The sequence below is a fragment of the Podarcis cretensis genome (assembly GCF_951804945.1).
Source record: "Podarcis cretensis genome assembly, chromosome: 6".
Lineage (NCBI taxonomy): Eukaryota > Metazoa > Chordata > Lepidosauria > Squamata > Lacertidae > Podarcis > Podarcis cretensis.
Window position 1 is genome coordinate 56,749,745 of NC_137175.1, and position 24,103 is coordinate 56,773,847.

The following is a 24,103-nucleotide window of genomic DNA, read 5'->3' on the forward strand; positions in this document are numbered from 1 at the left end:
AACTAAAAGATGCAGTATTTTTAAAGCTAAAATCAAGAAGAAACAACGTAACCAAATATTATTCAAGTCAACCATGACATGGCATGTAATCAAAATACAATCACTGATGGGGAAAGCATTTTCATAGCCATTGTCCATTTTGTATGAAATATGCATTAAATTATTAATAAGTCCTCTTAGGATAAAAATGTCAGAGCTTTTTAATATATGTTACCAGCGCCAGTTCAAAGCAGTTATTGTTTGCCTTCACCACAGAAATGCTATTAAGCCTGTGGCTGTGAGTGACTGAATCATCTAATCCAGCGCAGTAAAATTGACTATATAATCTGTCGGAGAGACGCTACATCTACCATCAAAGCCAGCAAAGCAGAACCCCACATTCTATTTTCAGGTTCCAATTTTTATCAGTACCTTACTGTGATGTGACTGATGCTTAGTATTACCTGAGAATGATAATAACAAAATTCCTGATATGCCAGTTTCAAAAATCTAATGCACAAGAAACATATCTGGAGCAGCAGTTTCAGCAGTAATGGTGCAAATTACATCATTTGTAACCATTTTAAGGAAAGGATACCTTCAAACAACGATAAAATATGGGTGCAGTTCTGTATACATTTTTCTTTTGATATACTGCAAGCCATCCATGAAGTTTATTAATCTTTGCCACTTTTTCTATCAGTCATGAAGCTGTAGCTTTCGCTTGCATAGATATCTGGCTCAGAAGCAAAATAAGGTGTTTGTGGATGGGGGCAGGGGAGGCCCGAAAGCGTATTTTAAGAGGCATAGTACCTGGCTGCAGCAGACAAATTGCAGCTCTCAACTAGCTCTTACCTGGTCTTGGTACACAAGGTTCAAAGTGATGGGGATAAATGGATATAGATTAGAATTGCCACTGAAATCCTGTGTAAAATTAAATTCAAAGCAAAAGAGGGGGCTCCTCCTCAAGTGAAACATCAGAGTAATTTGTACAGAAGCCAAGAGAGTTTAAATAATACTAGCACAACCTCATGCAGAAGCAGCAGCCATCAAAAGCATAGGAAACTAACTCATCAGGCATAAAGAGCACATATGGTCACATACCCACATTACAATCATCACATGAGAGACATTTTAAATGTATATAGTTTATGTTTCTATGTATATCCTGTTTTTCTGCCGCAAGGTACTCAACACAGCTTGCAGTCAGTAACTAAAACATATGAGCACACACTTTGGATTTCTCAGATCACTCCACTTGAAAGCTATTACCATACAGTATGCCATTCATGTACAGTGGCTTGTATGGGCTGAATAGTTTTCTTTATGCCAGGGTGCGGGTGGGGACTTTGATTCTCTCTACACTGGTGCAGCTTGTGAGATGTGGCATTGCAAAATGAGAGTGTTATCCACCCACAACATGGCAGCTGAAACACAAAGGGGCCACCATGTCTCTTGCCACTATCTTCTTGGAATACAACACCTGCAAATGCAAACTTATGTATTCAGCTTTATTTAAGATAGTGGTCGTCATGTATGCAAACGTTTATAGTGTGTTAAGGCAGTAACAACATGTAGAATTTAAAATAGAATCTGGACTCTTGGGTGATATGATGAAAATTTTACAGTTTAATAATTCAAGCCATAGAAAAGCATCTCACAGCCTTGAGTTCCCAGATATTCTTGAACTACAACTCCCATCATCTCTGACCACTGGCCACGCTGGCTAGGAATGGTGGAATTGTAGTCCAACAACACTTGGGAACCGAAGGTGGAGAAAGGCTGGCTTACACAAAAGTGAAGGGGACTGCCAGTCACTTTCACTTTCAGTACATAATTTCTGCCTTAAACATGTTGTAAAACTGTTTAAATGGGTTGTATTCTGTACTGTATTGCATATTTTAAGGTTCACATTTCATGTAAATGGGGGAAGTTCTCTCATTAAAAATTACAATAGTGATTTTATTGTTTTATCTTTTTGTAAACTACTTTGAGGGTGTGTTTTATAAAAAAAAGCAATGAAGTGATGCATGTGTGTGTGTGTGTAGACACACACATTAAATAAAAAACTAAAATTCATAAAAATCTTGAGAAGAAGAATCAAGCCAATTTTCTCACTCAGTGACTCAGGCTGCTAGACCTTTTAGCTCAGCTACCAGCATGCAGGTTACTGTAACAAGTGGTAGAGTGTCTACGGTCAGTGCAGTGCTTTCACTTGATTGTGCCTTGAACATAAAGAGCAATTCAAAGTCAAAGTTCAAAATTGGATGCAAAAATATACAGTATTGATTTAGCAGTGTACAACACAGTAACAGCTGCACAAATTTTAGGGCAACGGCAAAAAGTAAAGGTGCAGGGAAAGGATTTGTGCTATTATTCCAAGTAAAAGTGGTTTCTGTGAAACGTCAAACCCAATTTCATGTCTGAACATCACTTGCCTCTTTCAGCCCAGGCCAATGCACTTCTATTGAAGTAGAACCCTTAAGACAGATGAATGCTTGTAGTTTGTCAAAGATATTTCTGAATTCAGAATCCCTCAGGCTAGAAGCCCCCATATTTCAAATAAATGACTCGATCTCACAGCCTTGTTCCATCATTTCAGGAAATTCAGGAAAACAGTTACAGTAACAAAAATGACTCAAACTTTAGATGTCACAGAAGACAATACAATACCAACTGTGTATTTTAGCTTCCTGTGTAAGATGGTTCATTAGATTCATCACTAGGAGATGGCTCAGAGATAATGTCAGTTCCACTGTTTTTTTGCTCAAATACACTCCAGGAAATCAAACTAGGACTAATGGGTTAATTTGTCTCCTCAATTGAGTGTCCTGGTTCCTTCCACAGATGGCTGCATGCTTTAATGCAGTTTCTGGAATTCAGATGTTCTTTACAAAGTTATCGTGTTGAAAAGGTCCATAGAAACTACCACTATTTTGTAAATACAAGGTTCTAAACTGTACTTCACAATCTATTGAATCCACTAATGGCTTGTGGTTCACATGTTACAATTTATTATCTATTAACAAGTGGACATTGTGAGGTGCACTCCCAACCGCACAATAATTAGCATTATGTTATCATTTTAAAATAACCACCATATTTTTTTGAACAGGAATAATAGAAAAAAATCATTTAACTATTTGGATGCTGAAGGATATAAAAGCTCTATCAGCAGAAGGTACAAACGTACAAAGCAAAGTGTTGGCATATCCGTGGATGCCAAAAAGTTTGTGTGTGCGCACACACACACACAAACAAACAAACAAACACAAACAACTGGATGCTATACATAAAACTGCGGCCATGGACAGCATGTGGCCATGGACTGCATTTAGGCTCCATGTTTAGTTCATCAGCTCCCATTATGAAATCCAGAGAAGCCCAGATTTCATTTACAAATCTTAAGGTTGAAGCTGTATGTTTGAAAATGTAAAAGAGACTCCCACATGTACCTCGGATTTTGTCTGATGGTATGAAGCAAACTTCACATCTCAATTGCTGGCCAGCAGCGGGGAGGGGGAGCAGCCAAGTCCCCCCTCAGCTCAATTTAAGGTGAGCAAATGATGAAAAGCATGGATCAATAAAGTGTGATCCAGTACACTGAGGGAGAGTGGCATATCTCCTCAAGTTACAGCAGCAACAACTCTTGACTCCCGCTGTCCATGACCAGCGCTTTTCCCTAGAATAGGTGTCAGTACTCACCATGAAGTTGTTACAGTAAGTGCCACTCTTTTTAACAAAAAGAGGTGCTGGTACTGTGTACTGTTGAGTACTCCCTGGGAAAAGTACTGTCTATTACCAGTGGCCATGCTGGCTAAAGCTTATGGGAGATGGAGTCCACAGCATTTGAGGTGAAACCTCTTGGCTATCAGTGAGTTACAGAGTACTTGTGCGGTTGTGGAGAATGTTAGTTATTCAATGCTTGTTGCAGATCTTTACTGATTAATAAAGTTGCAAGTATGACTTAATTTATATCTGGAGTTTTTTGTATTCTTATAACATTCTATTGTATTTAAAAAATAATAAATTCACTGAATTAAAAAATAATAATGTAAAGTTAAGGACCTTGCATCCAAATACTGGCAGATGTCTTCATTCAGGGCAGGTGGGGGGAGAAGGTGGCAATGAGGAAGCACCAACCTCTAATGCAGGGGTAGCCAACATGGTAGCCCTTCTTTTTGCCAGTGATTGTATTTTATTAGGCCTGTGTGTGTCATTTTACATCCTGGTTCCAGAACCCTAAAATCATTGCACAGCCTATTCCTTGGTGAGGAGGCTGCATACTAGCTATGTTTCGGGAACAAGCAGTCAAATGAAAGGCTACAAAAAGTGGAAAGTGGGACCACAAACCTGCCGCCAAAGCCCAAAACGCAAATGGGGACACACACAGTCTAGGTTGGCTTCGCCCCTAACCTCCATTCATTGGTCAGAAAATGTGTGCCTACAAACGTACCTGTAAGTTCTGAACTCCCAGTCATTTGGCAAAGTACTGATTGTTTGTTTGGACTAGAGCCTGGGTCATATGTATAGAGGCCCCTATGCATAAGTTCCAATCAACATAGTCTCATTTCATACCTCTATACCTTTTGAGCCATCTGCACAGGGCTTTCATGACACGAGTTAAAGAAGATATCTTTCTTTTAAAAGCCAAACACTACAAGGAAGGCCCCATCCCCTGCATGTACACAAAGAAAGAAAGAGAGAGACACTTGTTTTATCTTGCCGCCACCCTTTTTTCTGTACACATGGCTGCTGGAAAGTTTTGACAAGGTATATTTGTTTTTTGTTAGCATTCATAAAAGGTGTGAATAAGATTCTAAACTTTTTAGTACAAAGCAAATCCAAACAAAGAGAACACTCAAATTAAAGCTCTTTCATTTTTTTCTCCAAGACACAGCAGCCTTTTCTAAGCTTTATTAGAAAATTATCATGCCAGCTGTCTCTTTTCCTTGACTGTTATTCACACAATATGCCTCTCTCTTGTTTCTTTTCAGCTTTGTACATGTATAATAATGAGTTTTTCTAGAATGGAAAACCCAGTGGAATATTAAAATTGCAAAGAGCAGTTCTTCAAGTTAATTTCGCCAAAGTGCATCACAACACAATACAACATTGTAAGAATGAATATCTAATAGGGCCTCATTCATGGAAATTAATTAAAAAATGTTATTCTGAATATAGCTTTTCATATATGTACCATTGTCTATTGGCAATAATTTTAAGAAGTTAAACATTTATGAAAATAAATTGTTCAAGACCTATTTAATGGATTATGTTATGAACAGCGAGCTACCCTTTATTTTTAGGAATTAAAACTGTGGATTTGGTTGAGAGATGTGTATACTATTATGATTCTTCAGGAAAAAAGAAGGATATTTTTAGTCAAGCTGTAGCTTTATTTAGAACAAATTAGATGATCAGCACCACTGTTGTGCCTTTGGGCCAAACTAATTGTAGCACGTCTTACATGTTTAGCTCATTATTGCTTAACCAACGGCAGTGGGGGTGAGGAGGAATCCACATGAGGACTGCAGTGTTGAGGCTAAACCCTTTCCTCCCCTGCTTATTTAATTTATGTGCAGAATTCATCATGCGAAAGGCTGGGCTGGATGAATCCCAAGCAGGAATTAAGATCGCCGGAAGAAATATCAACAACCTCAGATATGCAGATGACACAACCTTGATGGCAGAAAGTGAGGAGGAACTAAAGAACCTTTTAATGAGGGTGAAAGAGGAGAGTGCAAAATATGGTCTGAAGCTCAACATCAAAAAAACAAAGATCATGGCCACTGGTCCCATCACCTCTGGCAAATAGAAGAAGAAATGGAGGCAGTGAGAGATTTTACTTTCTTGGGCTCCATGATCACTGCAGATGGTGACAGCAGTCATGAAATTAAAAGACGCCTGCTCCTTGGGAGAAAGGTGATGGCAAACCTAGACAGGATTATTAAAAGCAGAGACATCACCTTACCAACAAAGGTCCGTGTAGTTAAAGCTATGGTTTTCCCAGTAGTGATGTATGGAAGTGAGAGCTGGACCATAAAGAAGGCTGATCGCCGAAGAATTATTGCTTTTGAATTATGGTGCTGGAGGAGACTCTTGAGAGTCCCATGGACTGCAAGAAGATCAAATGTATCCATTCTTAAGGAAATCAGCCCTGAGTGCTCACTGGAAGGACAGATCCTGAAGCTGAGGCTCCAATACTTTGGCCACCTCATGGAAAGAGCAGACTCCCTGGAAAAGACCCTGAATCTGGGAAAGATGGAGGGCACAAGGAGAAGGGGACGACAGAGGACGAGATGGTTGGACAGTGTTCTCGAAGCTACAAACATGAGTCTGACCAAACTGCGGGAGGTAGTGGAAGATAGGGGTGCCTGGCGTGCTCTGGTCCATGGGGTCATGAAGAGTCGGACACGACTAAACGACTAAACAACAACAACAACCACCAGCCAGCTGCTTTTTTTTTTTTTTTTTGTTAAGAATGAACAAAACTAAGCACAGATGAAGAAACACATTACTATGTTGGTTCATATGATATGCAGAAGCCAAACTTCAGTTTAGTCGGATTGCATGAATGTGCAGGCTCCTGAAAAGAAGCTTATACCTACCTTACTCCTCCCTGGTCCTTTTTTGCCTGCCATGCTAAACCAAGTCAAGGATTGGCTTAACAAGTCATCTGAAGCTCCATTTGCCATTGGCTCTAGTTCTCCCTACTGTCAATCCCTCTGCCTTTTACTGTAACAGTCCCAATAGGCAGCAGCCTCTACAAGCCTTCGTGGTAATAAAAAGCAGCTGCCACGTGACTAAGTTAGTGTTTCAAGGGCCCCTTAACCAATCAAAAAGGGGTTAAACAAATGTATACTATATGAACAGATACAATAACAGAAGAATGAAGAGACTGGTAGTGCAACAACACATGGATGGCCGCAGGTTCTCCCATCCTGATCTAATCCATGCATAGGGGTATGTATGACATTGATATTACAGCATTCAGAGTGCAGAGTATAAAACACAAAATGTTTAAATAATAAATACAGCGTAATTCAGATCACTACATCTCAAGCATGCTAAATAAGATCATACTTTACAATTAACAGCCCTATTTTGTGTACACCATCACTGGTATACACCAAAAGCTTAAGAAAACAAACTCAACATGCATCTGGCAGGCACGCCAGAAAATAGCCACTGAGTGGATCTCAAATGCCTTCTTAATAAGCCAATGCTTTGTGGGCAATACTTTCTGGATTATTTTGAAAGTAACAGCTAAAACAGCTGAGTATATGGGCAGTTCCCTTTGCTAAACTAAGTGGGGTGGCGGGGAACCTTAGTTGATCTTTAGGTTCAGGGTGGGAGTAGTTACAAACACAAGCAAATGTTACAAAGTTCTGATTCACATATAACACTAAACCAAACCATGGCTTAGTGCAAATGTGTTGTGTCTAAATGTGGGCTTGTGATTTGTTTGGGGGAAACAAACCATGAACCCACATTTGGACATAACACAAGTAGTAAACCAAGAACTAACTTTGGTTACAGTTCGTGGTTTGTCTGGTGCAAGCCGTGGTTTGGTTTAATGCTGCGTGCAAACTGGACCAAAATTTCTTTGATTTTCTCCTAAAAGTTATTCATTTTTCTAACTGTCAACCAAACTTCTCCAAGGACTAGCAGCAGTGCTATAAAAAAATCTGCCTTTTCTGAAGCATGAAAACATATGTGCTAAGACAAATAAGCAATTACATATGTCTTTGGATAAGTTTAAAATGCAGGGCTGTTCCAGGACAAAGCAGCAATAGGAAGAATGAAATAGCATTGAAGAAGCCACTACCATCATTTGCCCAAGAATACTGTTGCATGCCACCCCAATCTCTGAGCAGTTTGTTCCAGGGGTTCCAGGCACTTACCCAGGTTTCATGTTTCTTTCAGAATGAGGCACAGTGGAAACTGTGGTGTCTTTATGATATATAGTGGTACCTCGGGTTACATACGCTTCAGGTTACACACTCCGCTAACCCAGAAATAATGCTTCAGGTTAAGAACTTTGCTTCAGGATGAGAACAGAAATTGTGCTCCGGCGGCGCGGCAGCAGCAGGAGGCCCCATTAGCTAAAGTGGTGCTTCAGGTTAAGAACAGTTTCAGGTTAGAACAGACCTCCAGAACGAATTAAGTACTTAACCCGAGGTACCACTGTATGGTTTACTGACACATATATATAACCTGAACCTACAATGAAGGGAGGGGCTCACAACATTAATACCCCAAGAACGCCTTGCTTCCCCAGTAGCTTTGCTTTCCTGGATTCAAACAAAAATCTACATCACTCTGTCTCTCTCTTCTCCCAGCTTGATACTTTTCTTCTAGCTAACATCACTTCACTATCTGCTCACAACTCTGGATTTTTATGTCTAACTACCCACAAGTTGAGGGAGGGGGCCCCACCCATTTTCTGTCTTGCACAGAGCTACTTCCTTAAGGGCCCATCACCTTACCAGGAACCTAACTCAGCTTTCCCATAATTAGAAGGGGCCCCAGGCATTCACCCTACCCATCCCCCCCCCAAAAAAACTTGTAACACTATTCATTTGAATGTTCAGTGGTAAATCTAATTCTGTAACCCTGCTTTTCAATTAGGTATTCTTCAGATGTTTTTACTGGGGATTCATTATTCCCTGCTGCTTTCGTACACGGATTAGTTAAATTTGCAGTTTAATTTCCATCATACTCTTCTAGAATAGTTTCTCTTGTTCCGCTTCCACAAAAATCAACAAGTTATTAAAGTCCTACAAGCAATCATCTGTACTAAGAGGTTAAAATGGGTGGCAGTGGTTGAGACCAAAAGATATATATGCCATTGCTGACATTCTCTCGGGAAATGCCACCAGTTATGAACTACAAGTTTGGATTGTCAGCTACGTAGGAACTGCTGATATTCTGCCATTATGACTTTTGTGCAAATGAAACTGTGTGGGTGAAAACTGTATTTAAGCAGAGTGCCTGGGAATTTGTAAAATGCAGACAAAGTTTCCCACTGCAATTTAACAATTTAGCAGGTAACTTCAACAAATAGGAAAGTAAATCGGAGAGAAATCAAAGCCAGCCTGTCAAAAGAAAAACTGAGCAACGAAGTGCTCTACCCACCACCAGGTAAAATGGGAGACCATTCCCTCACACCACATTTTGCTTCTAAGAGGACAATAGGATACAACTGTGATAAAAGATAAGTTTTCTCCATTGCATTCTTTAGCCACAAAACAGGCAAGATAAGCAACAGGACACAATATTGTGCTTGTATGATTATACTTAGTGAGAAATTATATTTAACTTGCAGTCATTTTTTTAATGACACACTTTTAATGTTACTGTTTTCGTTCATTGTGATCTTGAGCTTTCCCTTATGGACTACAAAATCCATTTGCACCATATGCCGTTATAATTTATTCCTGTTCTTATTTTTAAAACTCGGGAAGATGAGTCATGCATAATCTCAGATACATTTCAAAGACAGTGTACAATATGTCTTTTAATATATTCTCGCAATGCTACACAACGTTTGCAATTCTCAGCACAGCTGGACATACTAACTCTACAAATAGGGATTCCATCGTGTCAACCTTGTCCATATTAAAGCTATATGGGAAAAATCACACTGCTGGCCTTTGGCAAGAAATGGATGTTATTACAGATGCTATCCCTTACAAACTAAATAAGCAGGAAAGAATGACCTCTCTCAAAGCAGTTTATCCATTGTGTGAGAAAACTAGGGTGGCAGTTCTAGGGGTCACGGGATGGGAGGGGGTACCATATATTGCAGGGTTAATAGACAACCAGGACTCCAGGAAGATATAGATAATGACTGTGTTGGGAGTAAGGTGGCAGGGATTAGAATTGGACTCAAAGAAAGATACATTGTGAGATTGCAGCAGGGTCTCTGACCAGTTGAGTGGGGGTCTAGAGTGTTCCTGGAGTTGTGTATTCGGGACATATTAGGGATTCTGCTGGTTTAGCAGCTGCCTCACTGTCCAGTAGCCTCCCAGCCTGAGGTGACAGAGCTATTCTCAAAGGCAATGTTGAGGACTCTCAGACTACTGGTTTTGGGGACTTCAACTTCCATGCCAAGGGGACCAGCTTTGGGGTGGCTCAGGACTTCATGGCTGCCATGACAACCATAGGGCGGTCCCAACGTGTCATCAACCCAATGCAGGCAATACTTTGGACATTGTTTTCTCAGCTGGGGAGGAATATAGTGATCTGAAAGCGGGGGATATTGACTTCTGTCCCTTGTCATGGCCAGATCACTTCCTGTTGAGATTTAGGCTCTTGGCACTTTTTCTCCACTGCAGAAGCCCTCCCTGGAACTGCAAAATCTTGCCCTTTTGGGCAATCTCCCCTTCTTGGGAGCTTCTTGAGTGGGTGGTTGCAGACCAGATCAAGGGGCTTTTGAAGGAAACAGTTCTACTTCTCCTTTACAACTGCTGATGTGGCAGTGGATATGCTAGACCATTGTCTTGCCTCACCAATGGACTGGATGAGGGGCAATAAACTGAAGCTGAATCCAGATAAGACTGGGGTGCTGTTAGTGGGTGGTTCCCTAGACTGGATGGATGGGGGGTTGCTTGCTCTTGATAGGGTTACCCTCCCTCTGAAGGAGCTTAGGGCTACTTCTGGATTCTTTGCTGTTACGTGAGGCTCAGGTGGCCTCAGTGGTATGGAGTGCCTTCCATCAGCTTTGTCTGATGGCCCAACTGGGCCCCTATCTGGACAGAGCTAGCCTAACTTATGTTGTCTATGCTCTGATAACCTCTAGGTTAGATTATGGCAACACATTTTACACGAGGCGTCAGCTGGGGTAGAATTCAGTGGCAAGTTGCTCACTGGAGCAAGAAAGCTTGAGTCAAAGAACAGCAATCCGTGGAACTCAACTTCATGCTGTTACAAACATTGTGCCTGCGCAAGCGTTTCAGCTTATCAAATGGAACGGTCTCCCTCATCTCCCACTGTGCACTATTCTAAGGGCTCTCTCAACCTCCCCAATCCCATTTTGGGAGGACATGTGGGGGGAGGGGCAGTAGAGAGAGCCCCCACTGCATATGTGAAAGTCTTTGTGTAGGACCTCCACCCACAGGGTTCCTAGGGTGAATCTCACACTATAGGTTTTATGTGACTCACCTTTTATGAGGTCAACAAATTCACACAGATCCACTTTTATCTCTGAGTCATATTGTATTAATTTCCTTGCTCTCTGAGATCATCAGGAAAAGCTCCGATTCCTATTCTACCTAGCTCAAAGTGAGATTTGTGAGGGCTTGGAACATGCGTAGAAGCATACTGGATTTTGCATAGGCCATAATTGCTGATCTTATATAATTCTATCTTGTTAGTTTTATGGTTATTTCACATATATTATGTAATGTATTAACTGCTTTGGGTCACCAAATAGGGGAGAGAAATGGGATACAAGTTGAATAGATGAGATTTTACTTTTTAATGTTAAACGTTTATAAATCATATGACCAGAGAACTTTCAGGGATCAGAAAGCACAATAATCGATGCCAACTGCCTGAAGGCAAAATCTTTTCACATTGTGCCATCTATGTGGAGGTTTTTGTTATATGTTTTGGGGACCATGTATCACAAGGAGACTGCAAAGAGTGAATAAGGTACTCCTGACCAGAGAATAAAGCAAACAAGAATGCCCAAGAAAGTACAAGTCAAACCACACAATGAAAGAGAAGTCAAGTAATAGTAATATTTAAAAGGTTACTAGTTGTAGAGAGAGAGATTCATGCTGTGACTCATTTGACTATTTATTTGGAAACCATAATTTGCATTAATACTGAATTTTTAAAAATCCTCAGCATTTTAAATAATCACACTCTTTTCTGATGTATCCTCTCTAAAGATATCAATTCTTTCCAGGATGAGCCCTGAAGAATTTGAGATGTTTCCTTCACATCTCAACATCTGCCTACACAGCTGTCATATTATACTTTTTCTAGTAACAGCTACATGTCACAGCTGTGTTGAAAAGGGTAGTGAGCACAGAAGGGTATACACTATGAACAATGCTGAAAGCAACAACAGAATGTGTGATATTACTCATTTACAACCACAGTGAACATTGTTGAGCCTTTTGTAATTTGGCTCAACAAGAATACCACCACTTTACCAGTCCATTCCTTTTATTTATTGAAAGCATTAAGAGGCATTTTCATTTTGAAGTATTAAAAGCACTGCTTATATTTCCTCTCCTGACCCTCAAGTAAATACTGAGAGAACAAAAGTGCTTTCAGTGTGTGACAGAAAGCCAGAACTTCAATGGAACTTAGACTTCAAAGTCACTAAAGTGCTTTTGAAAATGTTAACACTCATTCCTTGCTAGTTTGAATTAGACACTCATTGTTCTAGACCAAATGGAGCTATAACAGTTATTCATTGTAAGTCTCTCTCCTCGTTTTAATAGAAATCCTTCCTTTGCTGGGATAAAAATAAATCTTCATAGGAAAACCAATCAAATGTGACAATGCTATCTGATTTTTCATAATTACATATAAACTCTATATTTGAAGTTATAGTAGTAAAGTAAAATTGGCTCATATGTGTCCTCAATGTATCAGTTTAAACTTATTACAAACTGAGTGGTTTTTCCAACTGAAGGGAAGATTTAGGATGGCCAGATTTAACTGTACAACTGAAGAGTCAGAGATAAAAATTAATTTCTGTGGTTACTATAGTAATCTACACAACCTGAAGAAAAAGCAGGTCAAAGATTTTTGCCTTTTGCTACAAGTTTCCATAAGATCCAACATTTCAAAAACATTATTCAAACATTTTTTATTTAAGTGCCCTCATAGCCACTCAACTTTAAAAGAAAATATTTCACATAATTTATTTAAAACCATTCACCTTGGATCTTATGGAAGCTTGTAGCAAAATGGCAAAAATATTTGACCTGCTTTTTCACAAGGTGTTGTAGAGTACTACCACAACCTCTTTAAGATACTCAAACAGAAATTAAATTTTCTATTTGGCTCATCAGTTATACAGTGCCCCTCAATAGAAAAACCATTCAGTTTGTAAAGCAAGTAGATACATTAGGATATTTGTTTAATTTATCACCTGCTTTGGCAACTACAGAATGCAAAGTTCAGTTTATGTTCATGATGCTTCAGCTCACAGCCTTTAAAAATGAAATAAAGCGGTAATGGTGACATCATCAAGGCATCATCAAGGCACTCTCCCATACACTTTTAGAGAGCCAAGCCATTGCTATAGCTGCCTTGCCAATACAACTGTCCTGTTCAGCATTGATGGAGAGGTCGCTGATTATGAAAGAACCCAGGTAGACAAAATCATCCATCACCTCAAGCATGCAATCACCAATTTTGATGTGTGGAGTGCTGGTGATGTTCTGACCCAGGATGTTGGTCATCATAAGGCTGATGGCAAGTCCAAATTCCCTGCAGACTTGGGCAAAACAGTTGATGAGCCTCTGTTGGGCTTCCCCAGAGTGCACTGTTAAGGCTGCATAATCTACAAACTGTATCTCTCTGATAAGAACTCACTACACTTTTGTCCTGCCACAGTTGAACAGACCCCCTGTCACTCCTTGAATGGATATACACCCTGTCTTCAGTCATGCTGAAGGCAAATGAGAGCAACAGGGAGAAGAATATGCCAAACAGTTGGGGTGAGAACCCATTATAGATCTGTTCATTGATTAATGTGGATACTAAATTATTTACAGGCATACTGGCCAGTAGGCTTTCAAAAACCTTGCCAAACTATGTCCACCATGACCTTGTTGGATTCATAAAGCAAAGATCTAATAGCCTTCCCTATTAGAAGGATTATCAATACAATTTTTTGGAGGCAATCACATCTAGAACCTACTATTCTCCTGATGCTGGACACAGTCAAGGCATCTGATCATTTAAACTGGCAATATCTCTTTACAATTCTATGTTCCTTTGGTATTAGTGCATCCTGGGTTGATATGCTGTATAATTTATACTATGGAACACTGGACCAAGTTCTGGTGAATGAGGAACACTCTTCGGCATTTCCCATTGGCTGGGGGATCATCGTTTCCTCTGTTGCTCCACCCCACCCCACACAGCCATGGAACCCTTAGCTGAGGTATTAAAAGCAGATGGTGATGTAAAAGGTTTTGAATTATTTGGAAAAACTCATCCATATGTTCACAGGTGATGCTGAGTATTCCTTTCTGAAACCTCATTACCTGCTGTTAATGCACCAACTTGCTATAGATGGCAAAGTATTTGGATTCACTGTCAACTTCACCTGGCCAAACCTAGAACTGCATTGGCACGAAACAACTGGCCTGAAACTTTGTAATGCCTACTTTTAATACCTATAAGGAGTGAATATACCTAAGAATCTATCCAAACTAGAAAAATTGAACTTTACTCCCTCGATATAAGATTGAACAACTAAGATTAAAAAATTATCAAAGCTAACATCCTCATGGTTGGACAATTTCTATAACAAAAATGATGCTATTACTACACCTTCTTTACTTATTCCGAGTCTCACCAATAAGCATACCCATTTCTCATGTTAATAATTGGGGGGGGGGGGATCTACTAAATTTTATTCATGCAAACAAGAGAACTTGGCTACTTCATAAAACCCTTTATAGGTTCAAAAAAGAAGGGGGTATAGCAATACCTAACCTAAAATAGTATAAAGACTCCACTCACACAATATTATTTTGATTTTACAAGGCTCAACAAGGTCCCATGGTTTAAAATGGAGGGTGATAGAGGTCAGGACTTTATGGAGTGGGTTAGAATGGGAAAGATGGAGTGAAGCTTGGACTAAGAAACTTTTCAAATGGGAATTTACTATCAGTGGGTAACTAAGTACACATTTACAATAGCACAATAGAGTGTGGACAACCCACTCTTATGCAGGTTTATCTCTGGATTGGGACAAATGAAAATAAGCTACTAAAGTAAGCATATTTTAATAACTCAATTTTTCTATGCATCATCAGCTCCTGCCTCCCCTAGAGGGCTTATTAGATTCATATAAGAAAATTCCTATCACCTAGCTACTTAAAAGTTGCATTAATCATTTTAAACTCCTCCCAAATCATGAGCAGAAGGTCTGTTCTTGTGCAATAAATATAGATGCTCCCCATGGGTGTGAATGTACAGTTAATAGTGTATATATGCACAAGAAATACTGCAAATACTGGCAAACGTGGACAACATGTAGTTTGGCAACATATATGAATGCAGCAATCTCTTATGGCTGTGGAAATTTTAATGAGCTTAAAGGAGTTTGTCCCACCGCGGCCTGTATTGTCCTTGTTGCCATAAAACAGAATTTCACAACATGCCTGATGATATCCAGAACTTTATCAGCAAGAAGGTATTTAACGTAAGTTTCCTCTAAACGGCTAGGTAATTTCCTTAATAATGGTTGAATTAGCTCTCTTTGGGTATCACAATACAATGGGCATTATAGAAGAACGTGCCCAATGGATTCAATCTCATTAGACAGGCATAGGCAAACTCAGCTCTCCAGATGTTATGGGATTACAACTCCTATCATCCCTAGCTAACAGGACTAGTGGTCAGAGATAATGGGAATTGTAGTCTCAAAACATCTGGAGGGCCAAGATTGCCTATGCCTGTCATTAGAGTTGCATGGGCATAATCTTTGTTCAACTGGGATGTCATGATATCTGCCCTCTAATAGAGCTGAAGGGAGAACATTAAAATGGGCTCTGGGGAATGCCAATATTTAGGGTTGGGGGAAAATGTAAGATATTTTCTATTGTTGTTTTGGACTGCTGGTTTCAGAATGAAATTGTTTAAACTGAATTGTGTTTGTGTTTTATGATCTTGATTATCTATTGTAAACTAAAATTAAGCACCTCCTGGCAGCAAATCAGTCCAGTATTTAAATATGAGTGAATTATCTCGCCTGCACCCACCACAGAATGGATGGAATAAGCCAAGCACTGTGAAATAGCCATGGAGAATGCTTCAGAAAAGCTCACATTTGATTTGGTAACCCATTAGTGATTGTGCGGATAACACTTTCTGTAATGTGATAACACCATTGAAATCTAGATCAACATAAACAGAGATGATGTAAAAGTGAGTGAGAATTCTGTTGTCTCATGGAACTAGATATTAATTATGAGACAAATATGGTCTGGCTTCATTCCTGGAAAACTTTGCACTTGTCTCAGAGCTACTCTCAGCCAGTTCCAGTTCTCCTATACTATTAAAGTTTTTGAATAGTATCTTGAACATAATATTTTTATAATTAAATCTTTGTAGTACCCTCAGTCTGAATATTTATGAAAGCATGTGTATTTTTCATTTTTTTACATATAGAAAAATGCCTCATAAAATATCATTACCAGCCTTAGTATACCCTCAATTTTCTGTAATAAGAATGTATCTTTTCTTCTCATTTCTGCTCACATGAAATCTGTACTATCCTAAATAGAAAAATAGGAGCTAAAAGAGATCATAATTTTTGCTTAAAAACTTGACTGTGATCCCTGATTTGATTTTTCTAGGATTTTAGCCCATCCAGTCCCAGAAGTTGAGAGTTTGTTGCAATGAATCCAAACACAGCCACCCACCCCTAAATGGAAAATATAGAATGTTAAAATCCCCCCACCCTTTTTTCTCTCTTCTCCTTCTTGTTCTTGCTTACTTTCACCCATGCCACCCCTCTCATTCTTCGTTCAACTGTGGATATGCTCACAGCTTAAAAAAAAATTAAAATCCACACTCTTTTTCCTCTGTATGCTGCATCTGGACTAGAGAATATAATTTGAGCTCATGGCTATTCTTTGTTAAGTACTTTACTAGGTCAAACCAAATAATGATCATCATATCATAAACATGCAACAAAACATAGACATGTTCAATTAGGAGCCTTTGCTGAATTGGCAAATAAACAATAGAAGAAGGAACATTTCTCTCCCGTTAAAGTAAATTACATCCCTAGTGGATTCTCAAGGCTAACTATTGTCTGAATAGCTCCTTCCCAGTAGGTCCTCTCATTTCCCTCTACAGCACAGTGGTTTTTAGACTGTTAAATACATAGGGACACTAAGTGTTTTGCTCACATTCATGTCAATTAAAGATGCTGGTGAAGGTCACTGGCTTCAGGGCCTAGTGAGGAGTTGGGGGGGGGGGCTTACTAATATTTACCTCTAAGCAGAAGCCAGCATTAGAAAACAGCCAGTCCTTCCAGCTCAGATTAAAATAGGAGCCAAAGAAGATTGTGGGCTGAAGTGCTACACTGAAGAGCTGTCCTTGCTAAAAGTGCTGTTGGATAGGCGTGCAGAAGCTCACCTTCTGAAGCAGGAGTGTGGTGTTCTTTTGCCCCAGAGCAGCAGCTTTGCAGGCTGCAACTCTTCAAAGAAAGAACAAAACTACGAAAAGCAATAAGAAACATTTGCCTTGGTGACTGCTTTGATGGGGAAAGTTAACTGAGAATGGCTCAGAAATGACTACTTATAAATAAGTCCTAATGAATTTCATGAGGTTTACTCACTAGTAGAAGACACCAGGATTGCAGCTTTAGATCCTCTAAAGCTCTGATCAAGTATCCATGTTCATCATCACAAGACCTATTTGTTTAGTCAAACCTTTGGTTGGACAATGTACGCTGACTTGTTTAAAAGTATTCATTTAGACTGATTTTTACTGTATTCATTTGTTGTGGCTATAGAAATTCACAGTGATGATCTATATCACAATTTCACAATAATACATTGACGATAAAAGGAAGGGGCACAATTACACCAATATCAGTGTCTGCACCCCATATTATGTGTTTGTAACTGACATTTGCTATTATGAGCAATTGTGGAAAGAACTCAAATGGCCAAACCCAGACTAAGACATTTACAGAACAGGCGAATAACACACTTGCAGTGCATTCATGAAAGAATGAAAATCAAATAATCAGAAAATACTCTGATCTAAGTGTGGCCCATGGTTACCAGTGGATGATGCTGCTATATAGGAAAAGATGTAAAGAGGTTCCTTAAATTACATAAGAAAGCTTCTGTGTATCTGAATCCATAAGCAAGCTAAGCACTTTGCTTTCAGAATGGTTAAAAGAGCAAATCACAATGTCACAGAAACAAATTTAATGTGACATTTGCAGGACATGAACTTCTGTCATATTACTATCTTATTTTCAAATATAAATTGATGAGGCAAGCAGTCTTTCCTTGTGGTTATTTTTTTCATTCTATACAGGGAAAGAAAGAATAGTAAAGTGTTTCCAAGAAGTGTTAAACCCAGTACTAACCTCATTTACTTACAGCAGAAGACTTAACACTGAATGTGTGTAAGAGAGAACTGGAGGAATAGGGGCAAGAGGCCACAGTCACATTGTAAAGCAGATGCAAATGCTTCAGAAGATGAAAAGTTAAATCACTGATTCAGAAACAGTGTGGTGAAGCCAGAGCAAAAGGAACTTCCCTCATTTAAAAATAAAGCAAAGGAATTTGTGCCTTTGGCTGTATGATACAAGAAACAGGTAGGGTGGCTGAAAATATGGGTGCTGGAGAAATAATCAATCATGGCTTGAAACACAGGGGCAGTGACTACACTCCATCTTCCCTAAATGGTGCACCTGAAGGTAGGACATCCATAGCTTCCTAAAGGTCTCAAAAGCAAGTCAAGATTTTTTCATAAAAAGTTTGACATCTGGTCGCATGGGAACAAACTGCAAGATCAATGGCTGGATGTCATCATTCACTTGAAAGCAAATGAGGAGGGGACAATATGGATCATGGCCATGGTTCAGGGGTTTGAGAGTGAAAAGATTTCCATCCTTTCCCTCACAGACATTGTCCCATTCCTGGAGCTGCTCTTAACCAAAGAGATGAAAACACACAGGCACCATACAAGAAAGCAATATTGTCACCAGAGAAAATGAAACAATACCAACCTGAAGCTTGCTGGAAAAGCAAAGTCTCACATTCCCTTCTGAATCCCAGCAGGGATATTAATCTACGTAGCTGTGCAGAAGGCTCCACAGTTTAGGGGTCACTATCATAAAGACTCTTGTTCTAGCTGCTACCAGCCTTACTTGATGCAAGGATGGAGCAGCAAGCAATGCCAGTTGCCCACATCTCAAGTGGTGCATGGACCTGCAGTTTTTAATAAAATAAAATAAAATAATGACATGGATCTATACAGTGGCAGAGCTTCACGCTCTGGCACCGGGGGCAGAGAGCAGGCGGGCGTGTGGCACGCATCCCAGGGGCATGGCGCACCACCCCCAGGCACGTGGCGCACATCCTAGGGGTGTGACACACCACCTGTGGGGGCATGGTGCCCAGCACAGGGGGAACAGCTGTGATGGCACCCCACCAGCATTGTGGTGCCAGGGGCGGTGCGCTCCCTCCGCCCCCTCTTCCTCCGCCAGTGGATCTATACCAATAAGTTTATTCATCCTATGCTACTTTTTTATATTGAAGTATGATTCTGATGGAGAGGCACTGCACAATAACTGCTTGCCAAGTGGCCATCACTATCCTGTAATTTTTTTTCAGTTTCTAAATCAATTGGTCAAAGGACTAGTGCACGTTGTGGAGACTGCATCAGTGGTGAACTGGCTCACCATGGGATTTCATCCATACAACAAGAGCCTTCCTGCCCACCTGCAAACAGGAAAGCAGTAGCAGGTTATAGAAAATCCCCCCATCCAAGTCATGAGCCACTTCCCAGAACTAGCTCACCGTCTAGTAACTGCTGTCCCATGGAGCAATTTTGAAATGCTATCTATGTAGCAGATATACAAAGTTGCAACTCTGTATACCTGAAGGAGCATCTCCATCATTCAGCCTGGACACGGAGGTCCAGCTCCAAGCACCTTTGGACAGTTCCCTCACTGTGAGAAGTGAAGTTACAGGGAACCAGGCAGAGGGCCTTCTCGGTTGTGGCACACGCTCTATGGAATGCCCTCCCATCAGATGTCAAGGAGATTAAAAAACGTCCCTTCAGATGTCTTTGGAAAGTTGTTTAAGTTTGATGTTTTGCTGCATTTTTATTCTGTTGGAAGCCACCCAGAGTGGCTGGGGCAACCCAGTCAGATGGAGGGAGGAGGAGGAGGAGATGTTGCCATTATTTGAGGTGCTGGCAGCTTATAATTAATTCCCCCCCCCCTTCCAGTTTAGTATTTCCGTTCCTCCTCCTTTTTCCTTCTTCACTTTTTTGTCAGAGCACTAGCACAGATTTATGTATTTTGCTTTACTCTCCCAAGCAAGTCATTATTTCCCTGCACACCGTGACTGTTCTCTGGTATGTAAAGCCTATAGTTCTTCAGTTGAGCAGTAGAAATGACTCATTTGTTTGTATACAGAATATATCACAATTGCAATTTTATATCAAATTAAATTGCTTATAAATATTAAGATGATTAATATGCAGTGTTTGCATAAAGTAGGTCCCATGTTGCTTGATTTTCTGAGCCAGCCTCACTCATATGCTGGGTAATTATATAGATTTTTTTATTGTTGTTGAGGAAGTAAAATGTATGCAGGCATTTTTGAGAAATAGTGGCCTTGGGGATTGCATGAACAATGGATCAGATTCTCTTGTTCTTGTAAAGTTTAAAATCCACATTTCAGATGCTTTAATTGGGGAGAGGATGATTTCAGTATACAGCAGTTCTAGATCTCGGAAATATTTTCCACTGAGAGCAATGCAGTTGTGGTGCTACGTCCATCACACCTGAACTACATTGATCTAATGCTTCTCACTACAGGCGTGCTTTAGGACTATTTCCCATCAAAGAATGCATGCAGGATTTAAAAAAAAAATAAGAAAAAGATCTACCATAAGAGACTACCGTATATTCTGCTGGCTCCTCATCATGCATTTTTGCTAACTTTTATATGGTTTTTCAGCCACCCATGTAAATGTTTTAGTCTGTACTACTGCATAATCTTGATTATTCCTGCTTTGTATTAGGATGATTTGTTTTAAAATACTACACCTTGTTTTTCCAGCAACTGATGTCCAGAGTTGTCTACCAACAAATACTATACTGATTTATTTATTTCATACAAATCATATACAGCTTGATTGTAAAACAACAACCCTCAGAGCAGTTTATTAAAACATTGTCAAAATAAAACACATGCAATTAAACAATAACTAGAATTATGAAAGCATAAAACAAGTGAATCATCAGCTAAATAAGCAGTGAAAAATAATAATAATAGAATATCATACCTGCCAATTGCCTGATTTTTCACACAAGATTGTGGCAGCCATTTTGGGTGCTACGATCTCACATGCTCATGCGCTGCGCTCTGACCCTGAAATAAGCACTTTTGGGTGGCCGCAATCTCATGCAGCACCCCAAAATGCTTGTTTGGGGGCACAATGTGAGATTGTGTCCTGAAAAAAGCATTTTAAGTGGAGGGGCAAGAGTCTGGTGCAGGTCATGTGATTCTCCTGGAAGCACGTCCCAGAAGATATGCATCTTGGTTTTCAATCAGAAAAATTGGATGGTATAGAATATTACATATCAACAAAGGCTTGGTGCTCTGTGCATACAAGCATAACATATCCTCTGACATCAACCCAAATCTAGTCCCCCAGCGTAATACAAAAGCACTCCTGCCTGCCATTGCACTTCAATGCAACAAAGGCTGGCCTCACAAGACTATGTGCAGGAGACCTGTAAGCTTGCTCAGTCTACTGTCCAGGTGTTGGTGATGGGCAACCTCAAGGCCTCTGCTCTCCATTATTATGGTTCTTTAAACGTAACCATGGACCTGATAACCTAAACAGCTCTCTGTACAGTAAGGCACATGGCAGCCCTGTCTCCAGTGACCTAGACTTTCACCACAGTCAAAGGCCCTTGCAGCTGTGGAGGCAGTAGGTAGGCAGAAGCAGGTAGCTGGGCCAATCTACAGTTGCTTGAGGCCCAGTGTCCCAAGTTCATGGCCATGGTATTTTCAAGAGCCATTTTGAACCTGGCTGAACTTCCTCTCTGGCACATGACTACAGGCTCCCCAACCTCACTTAGTCACAAGTCACTGATGGACACCAGGAGTGATCACCACACCCAGACTGAGCCATAACATCTTCAGGACCCATGCACAAAAAGGATTCTGGCCCCAAAATAAGGCTGTTAAAGTGAACAGTGGAGATTTTTATCATTTTATTATTTAACAATATTTATATACTGCTTGACTGTAGTAAAATCTCAAAGCAGTTTACAAAATGAATAAAACTATTGGTTTAAAAAAAGAGAGTTAAAAACAAATATTGGATTAGATAATTAGAACATCATTGTCAAGTTCTAGAATCCCTGCCAAAAATTCTATTGCTATCAATCTGCACAGTGAATATGGGGACAGACTGAAGGAAGCACCAGGACAATTATATTTGAATGCTACTTAGAAGAACAGTTGCTTAAGAAAATAAGTGATAAAGACGAAAGCAGCTTTTAGAAATTTCCCAAGCATTTGATTCATGCTACAAGGCATGATGTGAAACTGATATTTGTGAAAACGATGGTGTGTACTCTGTATCTTGCCTTCACTTACCCCGAGACTTTTCTACTCTTAATGCACATTTCTGTAATCTTAAGGGGGGGTGCCCTTGTTAACTAGGGATGTGCTGCAATGTTACTGCAGAGAATGTCCTTATTTCATGCTCCAGTGGGAAGCTAATGGAAGGCTTGAGTAGACAATGTTTCCTTGAACATATATGATCTCCCCTTTTGTATATTCATGGGCACTGGCTCTGCACTCACTGTTGCCAACTGCAATTACTAGCAAAATAGTATTTTTAACCTACTCATACAGTTCCTATTATTTCAGCTATTCATTCATATCTATTTGGAAGGCACAAATTATATGCAGGGAGCATTGTGGGGTTTTTTGTTCAGTACCCCAGCTTATACTTATTATAAATCATGCCTTGTGCAACTTAATGGATGTGAAGATTTTGAAGGAAGGGGCTCTGAAAATGTTTTGTTTGTCATACGTAGTCTGTATACATTTACACACATGTGAGCACAGTACTCACACATTTCTTTCATGAATAAACACCACTCACATTCTTCATGCACATACCATTTTGACATCCATATTCACTCATGCTCCTTACCTCTCATATACATATGTTGCACAAACCACTGCCTATCTCCTTTAAAGCCATGCCATACCTGGTCATGGCCCACTCAGATCATTTGCCCTGTTTCTTATAGGTCCTGCCCAAAGGCAAGTGGGCAAACAGTGGGCAGACCTTACTATGGAAGCCTCAGTTGCTGCATTCCCTCTAGACAAATGGGCTGCTCTACAGGTTCATCGCCTACCTCATAGCAATCATCATAACTTTTGGTGGGTAAAGCATTGAGTTGCATATTTAGCTTACTAGGTACCCCGCTAAAGGGACCCTGGAAGCGGTATCTCTGTCTGGGAGTCCACACAGGGGCTGATAGCACCCTTCCAAGTGGCAACCCTGCTGGGCTCACCCCAAGGTGATGCATCACAGGGTGACCCTCTACCCAGGGTTGACCTAACCTCTTATCAGTGAGCAGATGGGCTGACTGAAACCTGATGCATACTTAACGCCTTCCTCTAAGCCTACTTACATCTGTAAACAATAAAAGTTGTGGGCTATTTCAATCCAATATTGATTCTGTGTATTATTTTTATCTTGGCTGGCCCCACACTAGACTGCGTACTTCCTGCTCTACAGTCCACAAAAAATATCCAAATAAAAACATTGAAGGACCACTGAATTAAATGAACTGCATTCATCATTCCAGACTGTTAACATTCATCCACTTTTCCATTTCCAGAAACCAGCAGGTGAAGTAATCATAGTGATCAGTTCCCCCAGGTAAGAACACTTAATCATTCACTTAAAATAGAATATAAGGGCAGGTTCTAGCTAAAGGTCCTGCACTTTAACTAAGCACATACTTAACTTTCACAGGGTTGTGTACTTAGGCATGTGATTAAAATGTGATTAAAAACTGCTGCAGTTTAAAAATTCCTATTATCTTTTTCCACTTCACTATCAGAGGAAGTAACTTTTGCCAACACATATCAGTCATCCCAGAAATTTGGCAGTGATTCTT

At 40.0% G+C, this 24,103-nt stretch overlaps 1 protein-coding gene and 1 long non-coding RNA gene across 2 annotated transcripts in view; one reads left to right on the top strand and one right to left on the bottom strand.

Moving 5' to 3' along the window:
- Window positions 1–24,103, bottom strand: part of BEND5 (BEN domain containing 5) — a 734,690-nt gene that overhangs the window by 542,608 nt on the left and 167,979 nt on the right. The gene's annotated exons all lie outside the window — the stretch shown is intronic.
- LOC307218352 overlaps window positions 1–24,103 on the top strand; it is a 56,924-nt gene that overhangs the window by 3,587 nt on the left and 29,234 nt on the right. The window contains exon 2 of the long non-coding RNA XR_013839937.1: window positions 256–391. This is a non-coding gene — a long non-coding RNA (uncharacterized lncRNA). The remainder of the gene's footprint in view (window positions 1–255; window positions 392–24,103) is intronic.